The 24,496-nt window shown below is 41.3% G+C and overlaps 1 long non-coding RNA gene across 1 annotated transcript in view; it reads left to right on the top strand.

The window, feature by feature from the left end:
- LOC147012605 (uncharacterized) overlaps window positions 1-21,718 on the top strand; it is a 167,729-nt gene extending 146,011 nt beyond the window's left edge. The window contains exons 5-6 of the long non-coding RNA XR_015051010.1: window positions 15,825-15,938; window positions 21,258-21,718. This is a non-coding gene — a long non-coding RNA (uncharacterized LOC147012605). The remainder of the gene's footprint in view (window positions 1-15,824; window positions 15,939-21,257) is intronic.
- The last annotated feature ends 2,778 nt before the right edge of the window (window positions 21,719-24,496 follow it).

Here is a 24,496-nt window from a genome sequence, read left to right on the forward strand (position 1 = left end):
AAATATGTCAATGAAACCTGGATCTTAGTTTTGACCCAGGAATCCCGTAATCCCAGTGGCTCCACCCCTCACACAGTTCCTTGAGGACCGAAAAAGTCCATCAAAGTCTGTGCAAAAGATGACTGCATCATCTGTGAAATCAAGGTCAGAGATCTTGACATTCTCAAACAATGCACTGCAGCTTGATCTCTCCAACATCCTCACCAGAACACAGTCCATGCAAGTACGTTGTTGTCAATCAATCAATCATTGACCTCTTTGGAGTTAAATTTTCCCGATGTATGGAGACTTTTGGGACACCCTGTATATATATATACACACATATAGATATATATATATATATATATATATATATATATATATATATATATATATATATATATATATATATATATATATATATATATATATATTTTCCATATACATATACATATATGTATATGTCTATACATATACATATATGGATATGTATGTATATATATATATATATATATATATATATATATATATATATATATATATATATATATATATATATGTATGTATATGAAACGTACCAGGTTCGATGATGATTTGGGGGGTGAGGGTGGTAACAGGACTCTATAATCATCCATTACAGTAAGTACATTTTTCTGTTTGCGAAGTTGATTTTGCAATCTTTTGGTTTCGGGTCTCCTGGTCACTTGACAATTGCAATTTCACACGGTTTCCTCAAATCTCCCGGGATTGTGAATTGGACAGGTTACCATGACGGGAATTTTAAAATTGCTCTATAGGGCCAAAGCCTTTGTCGCTATGTGAAAATTAACATTAAATGACCCCTGACCCCATTCCTTAGTGGGTGTGTGGAACCCCCCCCCCCAAAAAAAAAAAATAGACTAGGCAATACTGGATACACCTGGTCGTATACTGTATATAATTATCTCGGGAAAATATGTACAAGTATCTATTATTGCAAATGACTGTGTTGTGTTTTGGGCCATTGTGAGCATCTTGATGCAAAATCTTTAGGAGATCCCCAAACATATTTTATATCCTTTATTGCCATTCAATGATGAATACAATTTTATGAATTATCAGAAAATTTTTGATGGTGGTAATCCTTCAAATTAGTTATTTTGTGGATTTGTTTGTCTCCATAGTGCTCCTTCTATACTCAAATCTCTGCAAAACATCGAGCCCAGGATGTGGTTAAAATATGATGATCAAATAAGTTTGTTTCCCCAAATGCAAACCTTTCAAAAGCCCACTGCTGACAATTGAAGCATACCGCCAGGCATGTGGATATCATTGAAGCCACCTGGCATGGCGCTGTTACCGGACATCCTCTTATCCATCTAAGTAGATCAGTCAACATCTCGCCCACACCCAACTCCATTTCAACCTATGCTGAGCATATGTATTAAAACCGCGAGGAAACAAGTTAAAACTCATCATCATTGTTTTGTCTTTCTTTTAGTTTGCGCACAGATGATATCAACATGATGTTTGATCACTGATGGCAAGTTATTTGGTTGGTTATTCGTTTATAATTGACATAACCTTTTGTATATAAGTGGTATGCTTGGTGTTTGCTTAATCTTAATGGCTAGAGAGGTGGGCTTGGGACCCTCAGGTCCTGAGTTCAAATCCTGCTCGGCTGTTGAATTAATACCAGGTGGGGTTGACTCTTCCTGTCATCCCTCTGAGGTCGGCTAAATGAGTACCAGCTTGCTGGGATGATTAAGCAATTCAAGTATCCTGTGTCGGAGTGGTGACCCGTCCAGGATTGTGCCCAATAGCTTAGGAAACTGCTTCGGCAGCACCAACGCTCTGCACTGAGTAAGGTGTCAATGAATGGATGGATACAAGTAGTGCTCTTGCACGTGTGTTTAAAATCTATCCGAGTCTGCTTGCACACAGGTCAGAACATTAAAATAAATTTTTCTTCTGTTGTTCTGATGATAACAAGAATCAATGTGAACGTGCTTAATGTAGCAGCAGTTTTCTGGCCCAGCTTAATAATCGAAGTTTATCCAGCTATCACTTTGACCATTCATTCATTTACCTTCGAGTGTGAGAGTAAAGATTATTAACCACATTTGTAATTATATATACTTTACACGAGTCAAACTGTGACAATGATTATTGTGAGAGGCAAGACCTGCTGGTCTTCACCGACACTTTTGAGGCATTATCATGGACGACCACCAAAAATGTCTATTGACCAATGCTCACAAGTTTACATCAACATCAGTGATGGACAACGGTGTTTCTGCCTAAATGATTTAATCAACAGGAAATATAATACAAGGCCATCATGATGCGAGTATTTTGTAATAATATTATTGTGGAGTCAGAGTTTGACTACACGAGGTCGGAATGACCAACACGAATTGGCTTTGACTCCTCAAGTTGATAAATTCCAATCATTGATATTTGCTTCCATTGTTCAAAGAAGGCTTAGCACATTTGTGTGAAGAGGGCTATTTGGTGGGTAGGGGTCTTGATTGGATTGTCAAAAGGCCAATCTTTATATTAAATATGCAAATTTTGTGGAAATTTGATCTCTCCATCTGTCAACTCCATACTTCCCCATTCTTTCCCTTGCTTTTATTCCTTCCTATCTTATCCCTTTCACAATCTCAGAAATCCTTTGCTCTCTCTCCCATCATCGTCCCTGTTCTATTTCTTAATTTTCATTTTCCTCAAATTTAATCCACTCCTCGCCCCTCCACCACCTCTGTGTACATAATAAATGAATGGCCCATATCTCATCTAAAAGGCTTTTTCCCCCCATCATCGCAGGAGATCAGAGTGACCAGTCTTGAATCACAACATAATCCAGTTAGCTTCAGTTTTGAGAAATAGCTGAGCTTCTCAAAATTCAGATCCTTCCACTTACCCATGATATTTAAGGTATATATAATAATGCTGCTACTGACTCGGGGTTCAAGTTTCACCATGATGGGGACTTCTCAGACTCCTCCCGAACTCCCGGCCCTGAAACCACCAGCCACGGATAACTCCACAGTCTGGCAGGTTGCAAGTCAGCCAGGAATGCCGATAGATACCCTGACAGGGTTCTAGCTACTCAGCTCGTTACCTTTCTGGTGGCCTGGAAATATCAAGGGGGGCTCAGACCATTGATACATATTTGTCTTCTCTTTTTTAATCAGGTTAGCCAAGAGGAGCTGCCAAGTATATACCGGATAATGTTGTGAAGCCCAGTGGTGGGGTAGAATGTTCCAGGTTAAAGGCCCTGTCACACCTTGACGTTTTAGCCAGCGTTTGGCAAGGTATCAAAATGTATGTAAAACGCTGGCGTACGCTGAACTATTGATGCTTTTTTCCAGTTTTGGATGTATTCATAATGAGTTAGACGTATGCATAATGTATTAGTAATGGGCACAGAACGTTTTGATAACATATAGATAACTTATATGAACGAATGCTGAGCGTGTTGTTGGCATTCACAACCTATGTCCAACGACAGTCTGACTTATGCATAGTAATGTAGTAACGGCAGCGTATCACCGACGATCACGTGGCGTAGGCTATTAAAAGGCTGCGGCTCGACGATTCAAATCATAACCGCACTAGACATCAAAGTGTCAAGCTGCTGTCACACCTTGACGTTTTATCCAGCGTATGCCGACGTATGAAAAAATTTGCCGAATACGCTGGCACACGTCGAATACGTTATGGGTAAGTTTTGTTTACGTTAAGAGCACGCTGAAGAACGCTGGCATACGTCGTAGTACGCCGAGCATATTGACAAATTTTCAGCACGTTGAAAATTTCTCGACGTACTCAGCGTATGACACACGTTCCGCATACGCTGGCATAAGTTGAAGGCACGTCACGCGATCGTTGACACACGTCGACACACGTTACTTGTAGGTTACTTATAAGTTGAAACACGTCGAGGTAATGGTTGGCGTCAGTGTTCCAGACTCCATGGGTTTTTTTTTTCTTCAGTATGACGGTGATGTTGACACTTCGATTTCTAGTGCGATTATTATTTAAATCGTTGAGCGGCAGCCTATTAATTATATTATATTATAACCGCACTAGAAATTGAAGTGTCAACATCACCGTCATGCCGAAGAAAACAAAAAAAAACAAAAAAAAAACAGGGAGTCTGGAACACTGACGCTAACCATTACCTCAACGTGTTTTGACTTATGAGTAACTTACAAGTAACGTGTGTCGACGTGTGCCAGCGTTTTAGACAAAATTTTCATACGTCGGCATACGCTGGCTAAATCGTCAAGGTGTGACAGGGCCTTTATATAAAGTTCGGACTATGCTAGACCAGAGGTTCCCAACCTTTTTCAATATATGGACCACCTTGGTGTCTCCATTTTTCCTACGGACCACCTACCCCCTTTTGTAACAGCAACATTTAAAAACTAACAAAGAAAAAGAAAAAGCAATTGAGCTAAACCAGCGACGTCTGTGGATTCATCGAGTTGAACGGTGAATCTCTTACCTGGAAGTCGTTGAACAAGTTGCTCTTCTATATCGAGTGACGTGTCTTGAATGTAATGAGAAACGGTATTATTTGAAATTGGAACGGAGGCAAGTTTTCTTAACTGTTTCAGAGCCAAATAAACATGGACACACATCCCTCACACAGGGCATCGCAAGATCTTCCCGAACTGTTTTGGGGTTTTTTAGATTTTGTAATCTTCAGTGAAATCAGGAAAGATGCTTTCAAACCACTATTAAGTACAGTTCTCATTTTACACATTGAAAACTCCTGATGGCAGAGTTCCCATTTCTTCTGTTGAAAAAAAACCTCCAATGGTTTCTTTTCTCATTCCGGATGCTTTGTAGATAAATGGCGATGCAATTTCACAGGTTTAAGTGCTTCGTTTGACAATCCCTCCTTACAAATAACGCACTGTGACATTGGTTCATCCTCGGATCCAGTAAATGTAAATCCCAAAGCTAAATATTTTGCATTATAATTCCGACATGGAGGCTTTCTTTTCTTTGAAGGAGGCTGATGAGATTCCTCTTCCAGTCGTAGGCCCAGGCTGGTCCCCACTACCACTCGCTCATGTAAGAAATCTCTCCATTTCACAATGCACACCGTGCTCACTGCTCACCGAGTCGAACCAGTCATTATTTTATATTTTTTTAAATGCACTCTGGAAATATGAAGACGAGTTAGATGGGTTATAGCTCGAAAGTTGAAAATGATTGCACATTGTACAGGATATGACGTAATACTGTGATAGACGTCATTGTTGAACACGAACGGAAAGTTAATATTTGTATCCATTTTGGTTAAAATGGCTGCTTTGAATGATCCGCTTAGAATTGCTTCAAAAGTGAGCAGACGGAGAACAGCACTATGTTAAGAATATACATATTAAAAAAATGACAAAAGTCAGAGGTAAATTGAACTACCTGCGATTATTGAGTAAACAATGTACCTTTGTTTTTTTTTGGAAGTAACTTATGGACCACCTGCCATTTACTCACGGACCACAAGTTGTCCTCAGACCATAGGTTTGAAACCAATGTGCGAGACCAATGAAGGAAAAGATACTCCAAGCAGATTTAGAGGAACAAACACAAAAAGGTTTATTTACAAGGGTGAGTAAAAGCATCTGATATATTTAAAACAGGGGATTATCTACAGGTATTCGTACAGCAGGGACATTCAGTAATTTGTGTGGCATGTGCAGCAAAAGACATGCAATATGGTCCAAAAGTAAAAACACAAAAGAGCAGAGTTACACAGGTCTATCTAGCTTATACCACTGACTTATTTAACAATACAAGGCACCATCAGTTTCACATGTGGAACGGTAGATACGGAGAAAGAAAAGAATAGAGGGGTGTCGCTGTGCATCCGGGTTATTGTTCAACCTCGTCCAGTAGTACTCCACTTCGTCCCGTGTTGCTCCACCCCAAACCCACCACCAGAAAGTCGACCCAAAATCAAGTGACCTGGTCTGAATCAAAATTGATGATCGGAAATCAAGCCATTGGAGAAGAGGAAGGATTTAATGTCTGAAGTGATGATGGATTCCATAACCTTGCTGATGATTGGGAGAAGGTGGATTGGTCTGTAGTTGCAGGGATCTGTTTTGCACCTTTTTATGCAGGGCAGTGATGTTTGCTGATTTTCAATCAGATGGCAGATGGCCTTGAGCAAATGAGAGGGTGAATATAACAGTGAGAGTGTGAGCAAGAGCAGAGGAGCAGGTTTTTAGGACATGTGGGCTGATGCCGTCTGGACCGGTTGCAGAATCTGAGTCGAGGTTTGACAGCAAGCTCTCCACCTTGTCAGGAGAAAAGGACACAGAGTCCAGGAACTGGGTGCAACTTTGTAAGGCGGGTAGAGAAAGTGATGGGTTTGGGATTCAAGATTTACAAGCAAACACGGAGTTTAGGCATTCAGCCTTTTTGTGTGTAGTATCAGCTGTGCAGCTATTTGAGGTAAGGGAAGAGATGGAGGGGGAACATACACCAGAAACAGACAACCAGACTCCACCAGGATTTGGAGGAGGGAGAGAGGTTTGAGAGTTCAGACTTGAGATTGGAAAGATGTTATTTTCTGGCTCTCCTGAGGGTCGACACACACTTGTTATGATCTTTGTGGAAGGAACTGACATTACCTTCACATTGGATTTGCCTTCCATGAGGCGAATGCAAGTTGTTTCAGGACAACTGCCTCGCCACAAGCTTCAGTGAACCAAGGGCGGGAGGAAGGGTCAGACAACTGAAGACGAGAGGGGATAAATCTGTGCAAGAGGGAGAGAAAGTTTCTTTGAAGGAATTCCCAGGATAAGTTGATGTCATAGAAAGTAGAGATGGGAGACCAGTCTCGAAGTTTGATGGTTGCTTGAAGTCCCTGCCAGTCGGCCTGAGTGAAATGCTGGACTCGTTGGGACTGAGGTGGTTCTCCAATCATGGCCAGAGAGATGACTGCTTTACTTCATTCCTTTACTTCTTCGGGTTCCTTCTTGGTCTTCCATTTCATTAACAAGCATATGGCCAGATGAACCGATTGTAGCAGAGGTCGAACAATAAGGGTGCTGAAGTGTGAATGAGGACTTTTCTCGTGGGTTTTCACATTCTTCGAATGTTTGTCTTTGCTTGAAATCCCATGACAATATATATGCTCCGAGATGACATGCAGTTGTATCATTGAGTACATGGGTGAGACAATTTGAAAGTTTCATACACACATACCATAACTTTAGTATTTGAAGAAGAAAAGTCTCCATTGGTGTTTTTATCATTGTAGGTATACAATGTAACTGATTTGACATTCTTTATGACTCAGTCTGTTGATTTCATTTCAGGCTCTGTGGGTGCATGGAAAGGACTTTCCTTTCCCTGTGCTTTGTTATCCCTGTAGTTCTTCAAATTTCCTTTGGGTCACTGAACTCTGAGTGACACTACATCAACAAATCTCGAGACAGACAAACTGCAGACCACACTGGATAAGCAAAAGAGGCAGCAGAGGGCGATTCAAAGGCAATTTTAACAATCCCTGGAATTCTGGCATCTTACCAGACTCGGATCACTCGCTATTCCAGCACAATGAGCCTGAAGTTATCTTGTGGAAAGGACACGGTCAGTCACAAAAGCGAATTCATTTGGAACAAGGCACGATGTGCTGCCAAGTACACTGATCGCCCGAGATTTTATAAACCAGCTGCTGATTAATGACACCATCTCATGAAAAAGCACTTTTTTTCTCTTTTTTAACCCCCAGGCAAGTCCCACATTCGGTTACGAAGAAAATTGAATCGTATTTCAAAAAAAGAGAAAACCCATAACTTTGCCTTTGTGAAGATCACCAAGGCCCTGGAGGAATATGTGTGATGGATCAAACAAAAAAAATAACTATTGGGTTTCTGAAGTGCTACACAACTGAATTTTAGAAACTTTATCATTGTTCAAGAACAGCGATTTGTGCCTCGTAAGATTTTCAAGTGTGTGTGTGTGTGTGTGTGCTTTTCGTGTTCCCTATATGTATACAAGGATGAGAAATACAATTGGATTGAGGGATTGAGCTATTATTCCCTCCACCACCGAAGGTGAAGGAGATTATGTTTTCAACCCTTTCTGTCTGTCTGTCTGTGTGCAGGATTTCTCAAAATTTTGTCGACGGATCCGGATGAAATTTTGTGAACAGCTTCTGTGTGTGACACCGACTGTTTAGATTTTGGTGAAGATCCGGATCTGTATCCAGATATTAATTTTTTTTTCAGTATTTATTCACCATTGAGAGGTAAAACTAATATATAGCACGATATCTCAAAAAGTTGTGGATGGATTCAGATGAAACTTGGTGGACAGGTTTGGGTGTGTGTGACAAGGAAGAATTGACTCGATTTTGGTGAAGATCCGAATCCAGATCTGGATACGAGAATTATTTAATTTCTAAAGTGATTCTTCACCATTGACAGATAGGACCAAAAACGATTATATAGTACGATATCTCAAAAATGTATTCGGTCCGATATTTTCTCGTGGATCGGGTATTACGTGGCGGAGGTATGCGCTCCACCGGGTGCCCTTCTAGTTTTGTTCTTTTGCATAAATTTTTAAATTCCTGTTGAAAAATACTCGTGTAACGTTTCCACGACGTCTCCACTGACAGTTTACTTGTAAAATAAGAGTTAAAAAAATCACAGATTGACTTCAAACTGACGGCCTCGTTTTTTTCTTCTTGCTTCATCTGCAGCACAAGGCTGCGGGGAAGCACAATTGGCTGAGCGTGTGGCAGTGTCGCTGATGCAATGCCCTCTGTAGGGTGGAGCAGGAATTTGTAATTTGTTCAGGGTGCCGGTGATAGCTCGCCTACTCTTCCTGAAGGACACTGTGGAATCTTTCACTTCCACCAACTGGTGTCGGCCTCCCGTTTAACGTGCATCTGAGGGACGGCACACACACACACACACACACACACACACACACACACACACACACACACACACACACACACACACACACACACACACACACACACACACACACACACACACACACACACACACACACACACACACACACACACACACACGTCTCGCCCTGTCTGCGAGAAGCCTCGTTTTGATGAATTGCATTATTTGTGAATACCCACGGTGTAAGTTATATTCATTCATCAATCCTCAAATGTAACAGAAAAGGTGCTGACAAAGCGGTTTCATGACAAGGAATACATTGTGTGGTTCGCAATTACATTATAAGCTGGGATACCAAGACCCCGTTGGTGAGATGGTGTTGAAAGGAGCTTCGGGGAACCGGGATGAAAACTGAGTGGTCCCACTACGCTTTGTAATTGAAGAAATTGCGATTTGAATTTTTTGGAATTCCTTAACCCCAGGAGCTAGGAAATTCTTCCCTACCAAACCAGGGCGAACTGCTTGCTCCTCCAATTCCAATCCAGATGCCTCATAAACACGCAACTCAGCTATAGGTACTGTGTGAAAAATGCTCCTGGGTGGTATTCTTTATCAAAAAATTTTGTGTCATTTTCTGCAGTAGGTTTTCTCTTTGAAGAACAAGTTTATCTTACACAAGACAATCAATTGCCTGAATTGCTTAAGGTGGACATCTTGCTCATTTTAACTTTCCAATAGATAGTTTGAATTATGGTGTTTAAATTATCTATGACCTGATACCCGACTCTTTTAAAGCCAGACCATGTCCTATGAGATATTGAAGAATGTGCTTCTGTATTTCCATCTCCAGGTATGTCTTTCCTATCCCTAAGAAATGGGCATGGGCCAGGCATCTGCTTGGATGATGGACAGACGTAGGTCCCTGAAGTACCGGCGGAAAGTGTAAGCAGACGCACTGTGGAGCATGCTCCCAATGTATGTATGTCGGTATGTTCTCGTCAATCAAAACCTGAATGGTCGAAGAAGATGGAATTTCTCAACCGAAGGCCAGCAAAGGCGGTGTCTGCCACCACACCAATCATCGACCTTGTTTCGAGAAAATTAATTACCCCAAGTTAACAAACACCCCAACAGTTTGAAAATTCTCCAACCTTGTGATGGCATGACATCCATCACCAATCTGCCATTCGCTTTTCGAAAACTTCTTCTTATTCGCGAGACATGCTAAAGGAATCATTTAATGTGTTAAAGAGTCACAAATAAATGCCTCAAATAACATCCCGGAGCGATTTTGCAATTATCGCTTCGTTCTTTTGACGTTAATTTCACTTGAAAAACTTTGTAGCTTCAAGTAAGTAGTTTTGATGTGTCAAATATGCTTCGTTCGCTGAGCTGCCCAGATGACTGATGGCATACGGAGCTCATTTCTTTTTCTCTTTTTTTCCCCAATCGTGGAAAGAACTTCCATCAGCATTTTGAGATCTTCGCCCATGTTTTGCTGACAACGATATAATTAAAATGGTCGCACCAGAATGACTTCCAAATGAGGTGAGTAATGTTGTGTAATATACTTATTCTCTTATATTTGAATAATGTCCTGTGATAGCTTTGAGATGCTTTCCCAACGCTCACATTGCATATTTAGTCAAATTCAAAACGGTTAATGACAAATATTTCATTTTCTTATTTTATGTTATACTAGCAAGGAATGTGGTCGGGGATCATTTCATATTACCTTTCACATAGCTTAGGTACAATAGAATGATAGAAGACTTAGGCACAAGACTTAGGCACACAATAGAAGACTTAGGCACAATAGAATGATTAAAAAACACCCCCGAAAACAACGTTTTTTTTCTTCTTCAAATTTTTCAATGTTAACATTTATTTATTTTCTGCCATAAACACTCCTCGGGGCTCAAACATGAACCAATGAAAGTTTGACGAAGATCCATTCAGCCTTTTCTGAGAAAAATGACGACAGACAGACACACAGACAAACGTCTCTCTTCTCGTTTGGATTATCTTTTTGATATTATTCAATAGTTTTGTTAAGTTTTGTTAAGATTTGTTAAATTAAGTTTTTTCAGCCGGGCTATGAGGCATATGAGGGGCATTCAAATTTTTTTCGGAATGCGATGTTCACAATGGTTTCAATATAATATAATAATAATATTTTTTACAACAATTTATTTTTTTTTAACCTTCTTCTTCTTTAATGGCCACAGTTACGGATTCCAACGTTGGTGTCGGGATATCCAGGGGAAGCTTGGCCCAAGTGTTTCACGAACTGGTTGGCAAGGCCAGATGTTCAACTCGGGCTAGGACAGGAATTTGGAATTTGGCAGTGGTGCTGGCAATGGCTCACCTACTCTTCATGAAGGACCCCACAGTATCTATAATGTTCACCAACTAACGCCAATCGACGTGACACCCAGTTTGACGTCCATTTGAAGGACGGCACACACATTAAGAAATTGCCCTGCTTGTGAAACACCGGGATTACAGTTTGTAGTTGGGTCGGAACTTGAAACTAGACAGCTGAGAGGCAAATGTGCATAACTCTGGATTACCCTGCCAGCTATATTTTTTATCATTTTAAAACTAGATATATGTGATCACAAAGCGATCGGCAAGGGTAATCCTCCCTCGGCTTACCTTTGACAATTGCCCGCTACACCCTTGGCCCACAGTCCAATGTTGGCATATTTTATTCGGACCACCATATGACCTTGACCTTCATCATTTCGGGATAGAGTGTAAATAACGAAAATGTGTCCCTATCTACAATCTATCCAGAAAACTAAACATCGTGAAAATCGGAGGAAAATTGTTGAAGTTGTGATCAAAAAGGTGTTTTTTGGGAATTGGATCACAATCCGAAAAAAGGTAGGTCAAGGGCATTCATAAAATACCAGGTTCATAACTTTAATGCAAGTCTACAATTATGATGCAAAAACATCTTGGAAGGCCAAATGGTCTTTGAGATTACTCGTTGGCAAGATTGAGCGATTACAGAAAATGCGCTTTGTTTTTTATCAGACTGCCATTTGAATGTGACCTTTAACCCGGAGAGATATGGTGTAAATTAATCGCAAATATTCCTTGCTCTAGAGTCTAGGCTAGCCAATGAGGGAAATTTCGTTCCGATCGAACAAACCTTAGTCGAGTTATGGTGAACAATGTAGAAATGGCTATAATTAGTTTATGACCTTAAAAGTAGGTCAAGGTCAAGAAAAGTTATGTCAACCACGCATACATTCTATTCTCATTATTGATGTGAAATTTAATTCTGAAAGTCTAGTCCGGCTCTGAGATGCAGCTTGGAAATTGGGAGTGTTGGGAGTTCATGAACAATTTTGTTTTTTCTTCTAACTGGTGGTTCCGTACTCCGAGAGATCTGAGAAGCTTTGTGGTACCATTAAAAATTAGGGTTGCTAATTGCAGAAACGAAGCCTTCCCATATCCTATAAGGGGGGGGGGGGCTTCATAATAATGGAGGCCAGTACTCTTGACAGATCTTCGAGGTGTTCAAACCAATTTGAGAAACATTTGAAGCGTAGAACCATTCCTGGACAGTCACTCATCCCAAGATACTCGATTGATGGTGCTTTAGGCAGGAATTTGTAACCTGTTCAGGGTACCAGCGATAACTCGTCTGGTCTTCACAAAACGCCAATGGAGGATCTTTAACGACCACCAATGACCTCCGCCAGATGGGTCTTCCAGCATAACGTCCAACCGATGGACGACACACACACACACACACACACACACACACACACACACACACACACACACACACACACACACACACACACACACACACACACACACACACACACACACACACACACACACATTAATGCCTCGTGCTTCCTGTGAAACACCAGGATGGCAGTTTACAGCTTAGCCAACATTCAAACGCAGGATAGACAGCTCAGAAGCTAGTTCACATACCTCTATACCATCCTATCAGCCTTAATAGTAAGAAGAATTCCTCTTTTTTTGGATTTAATAATAATTTTGATACGTACATAAAACGTTGACGTTTCTTGGACCATTATGAATACATCGTTCAGAGAACTTTTTGATTGCCTCTGAAATCTCGTCCTGCTTGTAGTTTAAAATTGAAAGGAAGGCCTGAGAAACGTTCCATAGAAATGTTTCTGCTCCCAATCCCACCTTTCCTCGTAGCTCCTTTGTTGTGATATACTGACATTCCCCCAGTGCAGTCTACGTGCAAGCAATACTTAGAGAATGTTGCCCACTTCTGGATGGATGCCACATATTTGAGCTCATTTAATTCATTAGGGAATTTTTCTTTCCGATAATAAAATTGCAAAATGCTTTTACACCCAAAGTTACACTTTTGACTTTAAATCTTTTTTTGTAGCAATCATTGGACACAATTTATTTTATATTCTTATACTACTGTTTTCGTAAAACAATCACACGTTTTGCATCCATGGAAACAAACAGTGCAAACTGCTTTCAAGACAAAAAGAACCAAGTTTGGATTGAACAGGAGAACGGAAGACTCTGTTGATGGAAATTAATTTGTTTATAATGTTGGACCTTTAATAATAAAGATATGGTGGCCTTATGGCAACGATATGAGACTGGCAATGTTAGACGGTGTGGATTAGGGTACCCTGCCTGGTCACGTGATTGTGGTTGGCTCTTGAGAGCATCTGGTATGGACACTGTAATGCTGGGGATGAAAATGCATCTTTCTTTGAATAATAATGGCTGTGCCTGCAAATGACACTATACTGTACATCTCTCTCGATTTGGGTTCATAATCACAACAAACATGACTGTGTGTGTGTGTGTGTGTGTGTGTGTGTGTGTGTGTGTGTGTGTGTGTGTGTGTGTGTGTGTGTGTGTGTGTGTGTGTATTTTAACAGTTTAATATTTCACTGGTAGAATTCATACATGGAATAAATCAACATGTACTATCATGACAAATGGATACAGGGGTGGACAGGGAACAACCACTATTCAAAGAAAGATATAGGGATGGTTTCACAGGATAATTTATTGTGACCATCCCTACCTTGTTTACATACTTTTTTGGCATACCATCCCAACCTGCTTTTTCATTTTTATCCCCACGCTGTTTGAGAAAAAACTTGGGAGACATTGCAATCAGCTCCGTCTGTCTGACTGTCCATCCGTCACCCTATCTCCTTCTAAATGGTGGGGCAGAAAGTCACCAAACTTGGTCGTTTTGATCACCACATGGCGAGAAGGTTCAAGAGCAGTATCAGTTTTGGCCATGCCCCCCCAGGGTGAGGTCAAAGGGTCAAATAACGAAAAATGCAATTACCGGCACATTTTTTAACATTTCTAAATGAAACTTTGTATACGCAATCAACAGAGGGGAACACATGAAACATATGACAATTTGTTTTGTATTTGAGCTCCGGTTCATTCCTTTGGTCATGGAGTCAAAACGGGAAAAGGAATCCACTCAAAATTTGATAAATTTGGTTATTCCTGGTGGAAGCTTTTGCCATCTTTCAACTTTGCTTTTGGTGGGAAGCGTGGGGATTTGTGATGGCGTGCCATTGACTTCACTCTAGTTTCGGTTATGGTGCCAACGATAACTCACCGACTCTTTCAAAGGACACCGTGGGGTGATGGCATGCCATTGACTTCACTCTAGTTTTGGTTATGGTGACAGCGATAAATCACATACTCTTTTTCAAAGGACACCGTGGGATCTTTAACATCGACCAACTGTGAAACACCGGGATGACAGTTTATAGCTGGACCGAGATTCAAATCCAGGCTGGACAGGTTAAAGGGGAGTGTGCATACCTCTCGGCCATCCTCTCAACGTAACGACCTTGTGCAACTTTAAACTTCAATAACTTTTGATGTAAACATAACTGAAGCATCCTGGAAATGGCATATGAAAGCATAATTACCCTGTGCACAAAGCACACAGCAGGGTTAAGCAATTGGTTCACTCTGTTTGTCTGTTCATCCATTTCTCTGATAGAGGAACTCCTTGATTTCAACTGAATTTTATATGTTGAAAACTGGAATAGGAATCGGAACATGAACCTGCAGTTTAGCAGTGCTTTGGCTCTGAATTTGTCAAATTGTACAGCATCTCATCGTGAGCGACCACGCAAACTCAGGGTAAAGCAATTGCTTCAGTCTGGCTGTTAGTCTGGCAATTAAACAAATTGAAAATCATTCCACACAGACAATCTTACTGTTTTTATGGACATCATTAAGGACACAAACAACAGGCACATGGTAAATAAGGCGGTGTAAAAGACACTGCATCATCGGCAGTAAACTTCTGATTCAATGTTTGTTTTGGTTTCTTTGTACAGCGTTTAAAACGGTTATTTTATTTCAATTGCTTTATATATATTGGACACTGTAGAATACAAATCACCTTGTTTGCATTTCCAAAAACCTCCAGTTTAGCAGCACTTTGGAAAAATTATACACCGACTCGACCAATCAAATTTGCCACGTGCTCTCAGGGCAGAGTAACAGCGAGATTCAGCAAAATGGCAGCTCCTAATGATGCAATGACAGAACTCACTTCGTCCAAAACATACGTTTGTTTTGGGCATCTTTTTCAGAAAGATCGTTCAAAAATCTTCAGTTTCTCTGAGAAGAGTGGGCACACTTAGCTCTTGACGAGACTGTTCCAAGGTTTAGCTCAAGACTGTTCCATTTGACCCATCGGCTTCATACGGTTGCCATCGCAACTGTTATTCAAAGTTCATGAAGAAAGTGTACCGGAGAAGCATAACGGAGAAAATACATAGATCGTGGTTGGAAACATAAAGCAAGAGTTGAAAAGACCCTTTCCATGAACTTCTTCTTAAAACTGCATGGGGTAATGGGTTCTATGAACTCTCTCATCCATAAAGTTTTGTTAATGTTATTTTTGTTGTTAAGGTTGTGTTAATTTTTTTTTTAAATTAATTTCAGATCCTGAAACTGATTGCAAATGGTGACAATAGAAGAGAAGGTTATCTGCGTGTTATGGCTGGCAGAACAGAAGTTCATAACAGCCTTGAGAAGAAAATTCACGACTCATGACAGGTAAGATGTCCCACGTAGGAACTCCATTAACAATTGGATGTTTAAAAAAAACTGGGTCAGTGAATGACAAACCACGATCCGTGAGGCCTCAAATCAGCCAGGGGACTATGGCCTTCATCCAGGAAGCATTTGAAAGGTTTCCACAAAATAAATCTATCACAGTTCCTTTTACACAGGGTGATGAGCCCTTACAGAGGGCACTGCAACATGCATCTGGTGAACCTAACATTTCACAATCAACAGTGCACAGAATTCCAAATTGAAATTCCACGAACACTCTTACAAGATTCAGGGTGCTCACCTGTTACAGGAAGAGCACAACCATGCAAGGTTCGAATTCTGTCGACGGTTCAAACATAAAATCCACAATTCCCCAGGTGTTTTTGATGAGTTGACATTTTCTGATGAAGCAACATTCCACATCAGTGGTAACGTCAACCAGTACAAATTTCCACACTTGGGGGAGACAGAAAAACCTTAGGAAGTCGAGAAACATGAAAGAGGCTCATCAAAAATCAATGCCTGGTGCAGTCACAGGAAGTCTCGCATCATCCTCCCTTTTATTGAAGAAGCAGCAATCAATGGTGAATGTTACTTCGCAATGTTGTATAATTTCTATATTTCTGCACTACGATGATTGCATCTTTCAAATAGTGCTTTCTTCCAGCAGGACGGCGATCCCTGCCACTTACTTTGAATGTGCGACGTTTGTTGAACGACGTTTTCCCAGACAAGTGAATCAGTAGACGTGGACCGATTATTTGGCCATCTCGTTCATGTGGCCAATACCCCTTGTACAAATTTTTAAGGACCTATGTTAAAACTTGTTTACTCATCAAAACCTTGTTCTTTGAATGAACTTGTCGTGACAATCACAAATACAATTCATGAAATCAATCAGCAGCAACTGGAGAATGCTTACAACAAGTTGGAAAATCGGATTGAACCTTGTATTACAAAACATGGCATTCGTGTTGAATCCGAGATATTTGCACTGAATTGTGTTTAAAAAAAAAAAAAAAAAATATATATATATATATATATATATATATATATATATATATATATATATATATATATATATATATATATATATATATATATATATATATATATATATATATATATTTACGTGTTCTTATGCCGTTTTTAGTCTGATTATATCATGTGTAAAGCCAAAGTTGTGAAAACTTAAAGTTCCAAAATTACTTTATAAACACACACACACACACACACACACACACACACACACACACACACACACACACACACACACACACACACACACACACACACACACACACACACACACACACACACACCCCTGAATATATCAAGTGAAATAGTTTGTGCTTTTCGTTCAATTTTGAGCCTTTTTCGGATCGAGAGTAACTTTCATGACTTGCAGTTTTCATGTGTCACGCCGAGCTGATAAAAAGCCTGAAATTAATGGTTTCTGCTCAGAAGATTGTACAATAATGAGAGAAAACGTTTATCATGAAAAACTACACACACACACACACACACACACACACACACACACACACACACACACACACACACACACACACACACACACACACACACATACACACACACTGAAGACTTTCTCATATTTTGATAACATCCTGTAACCCGAGTATACATCATTCCCGATTCCATGTACCATACTCTGTGAAACAGAACGTTAGTTGTGCAGAAGCGGGTTCTCGGCCTGCGGCCAGGTTGGCTTGTTTGCCATCCCTCTCCCGGCTGTAGTTTGTTCAGGGTGCCGGTGACAGTCGCCTACTCTTTGCGAAGGACACAGTGGGATCTTTAACGTCCACCAACTAATTCTGGAAGATGGGACGCCCAGTTTAATGTCAGTTCTAGGGACGGTGCACCCATAGCCTGTCACTCGCTCACCGCAGGCAGGTCGGTGGTCTTTCTGTCTTCTACCGTCTCCTCTCCAGCCTCGCCCCCCCTGCTCTCTCTCTCTCTCTCTGCTATTTGTCCCCACCACATTTCCACAGGGCGCTCAAGGTCCGCCAACAACCCCCTTCAGGTAAAACTACCAAAAGCACGAATCACTGCTCACCTTCACTCTTTCATTCCTCTTTTTTCCTGCCTTTGTAATAAACTCCCTCACTCTATTCATTCCCATTCTTCCCTCCAGGTCTCCACAACAGCTGTTCACCACCACCTCTTATCATCCCCCATCCAAATCCTCGATCTTTTCTACCCCCGATAATCCACCCCAAGCCCACCTCCTTCAAATTCCCTGCTTTCCTTCCTGAAAGTCCCTGTAATGTCCATCTTGTATTCCCCATGTTCCCCGCCCCATCCCTCTCCCTTCCACAGATCTCCTAATGTCTCTGTTCCCCACTGTTTTGTCCTTCCCTCTCCCTCTTGTATCATGCCCCCCTTGCTGTGTGTTGTGTGTTAGCTCTCACACGAGTCTCGACAAGGTATACAAAAAAAAAATAATAGGACGAATCACCCAACCTGAACGACAGTGTATAGCTTTCCCAAACCCAGGTTCGATGGCTTCGCGGTGAGTACGAATACCTCGAGGCCATCCTGTCAACAAGTCAATATTTACTTCTGAACAATATGCACACATATATTGAAACGATAAAAAACCGTTTGTGTTATTTCATAAACGATTGTGAAATAGTTGTGCAGAGTATTATGTGAAATAGTTGTGAGTATACCTGTGCAAGAACATTTTGAATGTCCCTCAAATGCAACTGGTTCTGAAGGTCTCTTGTTTATATTGGATGAGGGTTATTGTAAGATGCATGTGCGATATTACAGTACTACTACCAGAACTACGACTTTACAGCCTCAAGTATTCCCACTTTCGTGTGAGGTCGTTAGGTGAACATTATTGGCCCAATTCTTTCACAAACTTGCCCTTCAGGTCTGACAAACCTCGCAGCCATTAAAGCATTTAAATTTTCATCAGATGTGGCAATAAGTGCGAATTGTTGCTTCCATCTTGCCGGCTCTATTGCAGAAGATGCCATTTGCATTTTAGCCATCTCCATCCCCACCCCATTTGGAATCCTGTGCGGGCATGGGCAACTTCCATCCATTGGGACCATACCCTGTGCAGAGCGTCGGTGCTGCCTCATCAGTCTCCTTGGCTATTGGGCACAATCCTGGACGGGTCACCACTCCGACACAGCATACCAGCAAGCTGGTACTCATTTTTCCAACCTCAGAAGGATGACAGGCAGAAGCCTGGTGTTGGCGCAGTGGTTAGGGCAGCGGCTTGGGATCCAAAAGGTCCTGAGTTCAAGCCCCGTTGGGCCACTGAATTAATACACCAGGGGGTTGACTCAGCCTGTCATCCTTCCGAGGTCGGCGAAATGAGTACCAGTGTACTGGGCCGTTGTATACCCTGGTTAAAATAGGTGTACCATATCCCTGTGTCGTAAGAGGCGACCAGGGTTGCGTCAGGAAGGGCATCCGGCGTAAAGCATGTGCCAAATCACTATGCGGAGCATACAGATGATCCGCCGTGGCGACCCCTAACGGGAGCAGCCGAAAGAAGAAGAAGAAGAAGAAGAAGAAGAAGAAGAAGAAGAAGAAGGATGACAGGCAGAGTCAACCCCACCTGGTATTAATTCAACAACTGAGTGGCATTTGAACTCAGGATCCTAGGATCCCAAACCCACCACCCTAACCATTAATCCAACACCAAGCATATAGAGGCAACTTGCTAGTGGGTTATACACGAGGGAGGACGTCCCTTGTGTCTGTGTGTATAAGCAAGTTGTCTCGTTCATGCAAGCTTGGTTGTTCGGTTTTCCAAATACCTTTTCCTCCGGTTGCCTTTTCCCTGCAGTTGATTTATTTCCATTTCTTTCTCGCCTCCTTGAATAATCAAGACGTGCCCTTCACTCGGAATATCAGGCTTCAGTGGCAAAGGTGATTCCGTTTGCCATTTCACTTAAAGCTGCTGCATCTTCAGCAACAACACAAGTTTCGGAAGTTGGAACAATATATTTTGCCTTTATACCTGTATACAATCCAATTGGAACAAACATAAGGGGATCAGCCGCAAGTGTGAACTGCAAGTGTCCTACAGCCTACTGTGTGCAAACTATGCATGGCTTTTACACTTTTAAAAATCTACACTCTCATGTGCTTTAAGCTAAAGTGTTTCTCATTGACAAGATGTTATACTATGGTTCACGTTACAGAACTCAAAGCAATTTGTGTTCAAGCCGAGTGAGCACTCACTTGGAACGCTCTGCCTTTCATTGAAATCTAGTTGATCCTACATCGCTTCAAGTAACTAGAGAGTACATAGAACACCTTAGCATGCGCAGTCCTAAGGAAAAAGGACATGGACGGGGTCTGCGAGCGGCAAATTTGATTGGTAAGAGGATGTAAAATTCCGTAATAATTGTACAAGTACTGCAAAACGGAAGGCTTTTGAAAGTGCCAACAAAGCGATTTGTGTTCTACAATGTTCAAGTATATAAATCAATTGAAATAAAATAAAGATTGTAAAGGTTACAGGAAAAATATTTTGGGGAAATTTATCGCCGTTGATGCGGCGTCTTTTACACCACCTTAAACAACATGTTGCATTAGTTATTCGTGCCTGTTATTTGTGTCCTTTATGACGTCCTTAAAAACAGTAAGATTCCTGTTTGGAATGATTTTCAATTTTGTTAGACAGACCCCTGTTTTTTGCTTCGCGAGTGGGCTAATCATGATTACGATCTACTACCACTGCTACTACAAATAGTACTACACTGAAACGGCCTCAATAACTCTCACCACATTGTGGAGCCAGCTAAGGAATGTTTATGGTCCAAGTCTTTCACGAACCGGCTGGCCAGGTTTGACATTCGACTGAAAGTGCCAGATATTTGGAATTTGATCAAGATGTCGACAATAGCTCATCTATTCTTCATGAAAGACGGCGTGGGACATTTAACGTCCACCAACAACCAGTGCTTGCACACGGATCCACCGGCTCAATGTCTGTCCGAGAGACGGCACACAAATCGATGCCTCCATGCCTCGTCCTGAACGTGAAACACCAGGATGACGGTTTAAAACTGGATCGACAATCAAGCTCAGGTTGGACCCTCGAGGCTATACTGCCAGCCCTAAAGAATACAACATGAAGTATGGATAAAAAAAGCCCAAAACACATCAATTGTCTTCATATAATTCAAACTTGAGTCACAATGAAATAAACAATGAATTACAGCGGAGCCCAGATATATTAAGGAGTCTCCAACTTTTAACACCTGCATCAGGTATGGAAAGTCAGAATAATGCAGGTGTCTTTAATCCCTTATTTCTTCCCACCAGGAGATATCATTGGTGGACATCGTTCGAGATCGGCTCATCACAAACGAGGTGTTGACATCCTGGGAATACAGAGGCTATTATCTGATGCAAATCCCTTGTGTTAACCATCTGCATGGAAGGAGAAGTCTCAACGGGTAGGTGAAGCAATAATTTCCTGTTAATCTTGGAGCAATGGAGGGTGTAACTTCAGCCTTCCTGTCTGTAAACAAAATGATGATGGAATAGTCTGGTTTGTTATTTTAAAAACCGGCTCATGATCTAACTCTGCCATTGGAATAGTCCGAACTGAGAGTGAAAATTTTCTCGCACTCCACAATTATCCATCCATACGCATACATCCTGTAAAGTGGAAATGACCTACATTACAGAAAACTTTTACATCATCACATGAGACCTGTTTCCTCGTTGTCTTTCTTCCTTCCCCCCACTGATTTGACCACATCACACTAAAGAGGATTCAATAAAGCCGATACATTTTCCACGACTTGTTGATTTAATCTTCTACAATCGTGACTGCTCCTGGCCAGCTTTAGCTATCTTCTTGAAGGTAATAACTTATTGATTTTATCGTTACCCGGAGCTGGAGAAGGTGATGACACATAACATCCCAGCAACATGACTCGCTGAGATGCACGGAAATGCTCAAATTTCCAAGAATGTGGACAAGTGAGGGAATAGGACAGGCTGGTAGGACAGGCTGGAGGTATGCACATTAACCTCTCTCTATCTAAGCTGTCAATCCTGGGTTCGAATCTTGACGCAGATAAATACTATCATCGTGGTGTTTGCAATTCAGGGTGAAGCATCAATGTGTATGCTGTCTCTCAAATCGATAGTGAGCTAGTTGTCCTGCATGCCAGCATTAGTTTGTAGACACCTCAACTCACTGCACTGGAAAATGTGGGGACAGGAAGACTGTACTGTAAAGGGTGGGGACTTGTAATATCCTCTCCCATTGGCAGCATGTCATACCACCCCAACAGTATGAAGAATACCAAACCATCACGGTATTAAAAACACCTCTCGATGTCTCTTCCCATTTGGCTCACAACATGCGGAGACATGAACATGCGGAGTCACTGCCAAGGTAAGTGAATCTCGCTGTGACATCAACATCCTCACCACAAACAGGTAGACAGGACAGCAGCATCCAACATGTCATTGAAAGCCTGGATCTTAGTTTTGACCCAGGAATCCCATAATCCCAGTGGCTCCTACTCCTCATTCAGCACCACGAGGGCCCCCAAAAGGATATCCAGATTCTCCACAAAAATGAATGAATTATCTGTGAAATCAAGGTCAGAGATCTTGACATTCCCAAACGATGCACCACAGCTTGATCTCTTCGACGTCCTCCCCAGGATCCAGTCCATACAAGCGCTGAAAAGTGTGAGGGCCATGACACAGCCCCGACAAACTCCAAAAAAAACTGGAAATAAGTCAGAGATGGAACCACCACACCTCCCATCCGTCTCAGTAGCAGAGTGTAGTTCGGAAATCAGATTGATCAGTTTTGGCACCTGACAAAGACCGAGAATCCTCCAGAGGGCATCCCGATTCACTTTCGCCTGTACATGTGCCACAGTGCAAGTAATTCACTGACCCCTTCTGCAGACATGAGGGGTTATTAACCACAGCACAAAATATATTTACTCCACCTTCCCCACTATCTCCCCCACCCTGGCAGGCTGCTCCCCAAGGGAGTGCGTGTTTCTCATGGAATTAATAAAAATAGGAACACCCCAATCAAAATGGCACATTCCAGGAGTTCCATCAATAAATATTCTTAGATTTCAAGGTGTTTACACCTTTGGAAGAACAACTCGGAGATTGGATTTGAAAAGGTTGATACAAACTACTTAGAATTGAAATTTAATTGTTTGCTGCAATTTTGGACCAATTTCCTCAATCATCCATCAGCCTTGTTGTTTTTTTGTTTTTTGGGGGTAATACGTTTAAAAAACAACAAATCAACGTGTGATGTTTTGAATCAATGGAGATTTTGAGAATGAGTTCGACATGAAATGGAAATTCTTGATGGCATGCTGCTTGAAGTGATGGCAAAAACCATTGTCGATTATTTCTGACAATCGAGCTGAGTCTGCTCCTTGTGCAAGCAGTTAAGAAATGAATATACACTCAATGGACACATAACTCGTTCAGATGTCATTCGTCTTCTAGAAAGAAGAAAAAGAAATGGCCAAAAGGGGTTCGAGTATGTTCGTCATATTTATGACATTTCATAAAAATGGATGATGCAGCATTTCTAGGATAACGGAACCCTGACGAAGATGAGCGTCAACTTCGAAACTTCGAACTACATAATTAATTCGGTCTTATGGGGGCCACCTACACCCAGCTTGTTCGTGGCCTTTGATATCCGGATATCTCGGTTGGGACCACCAACATCCAGTCTGTTAGTGGCCACCTACATACAGTCTGTTACGGGCCATATAGATACAATATGTTTGAGGCCATCTACAGCCAGTCTGTAAGAAGTGATCTACTTACAGTCCATTAAGGGCCAAAAATATAGTCTATTAGGGGCCATATACATATATTCTGTCAGAATCAATATATATATATATATATATATATATATATATATATATATATATATATATATATATATATATATATATATATAGTCTATTAGGGGCCACATACATATATTCTGTCAGAATCAATATATATATATATATATATATATATATATATATATATATATATATATATATATATATATATATATATATATATATATATATATATATATATATCTTCTTCTTCCTCTTTCGGCTTGCTCCCGTTAGGGGTCGCCACAGCGGACCAACTGTCTCCATTTCGCTCTATCCTCCACATCTTCCATTGACACTCCAACCACCCGCATGTCCGCCCTCACCGCATCCATGAACCTCTTCTTTGGCCTTCCTCTTCTCCTCCTGCCTGGCGGCTCCATCTTCAACATCCTTCTCCCGATATACTCCGTTTCCCTCCTGTGCACATGTCCAAACCATCTCAATCTCGCCTCTCTCACTTTGTTTCCAAAACCGTTCTACCTGCGCTGTCCCTCTAATACACTCATTTCTTATCCTATCCATCCTCGTCACTCCCAACGAGAATCGCAGCATCTTTAACTACCACCAATCGATGCTGTCGAGCTACACTCTCCCCTGCCACAACCTTACAGTCACTAATCTCTTTCAGGTTGCATCTCCTACTTAAGATGTAATCCACCT

Source organism: Eptatretus burgeri, chromosome 14, assembly GCF_056783735.1.
Source record: "Eptatretus burgeri isolate ZD-2024b chromosome 14, Ebu_testis_v1, whole genome shotgun sequence".
Classification (NCBI taxonomy): Eukaryota; Metazoa; Chordata; class Myxini; order Myxiniformes; family Myxinidae; genus Eptatretus; species Eptatretus burgeri.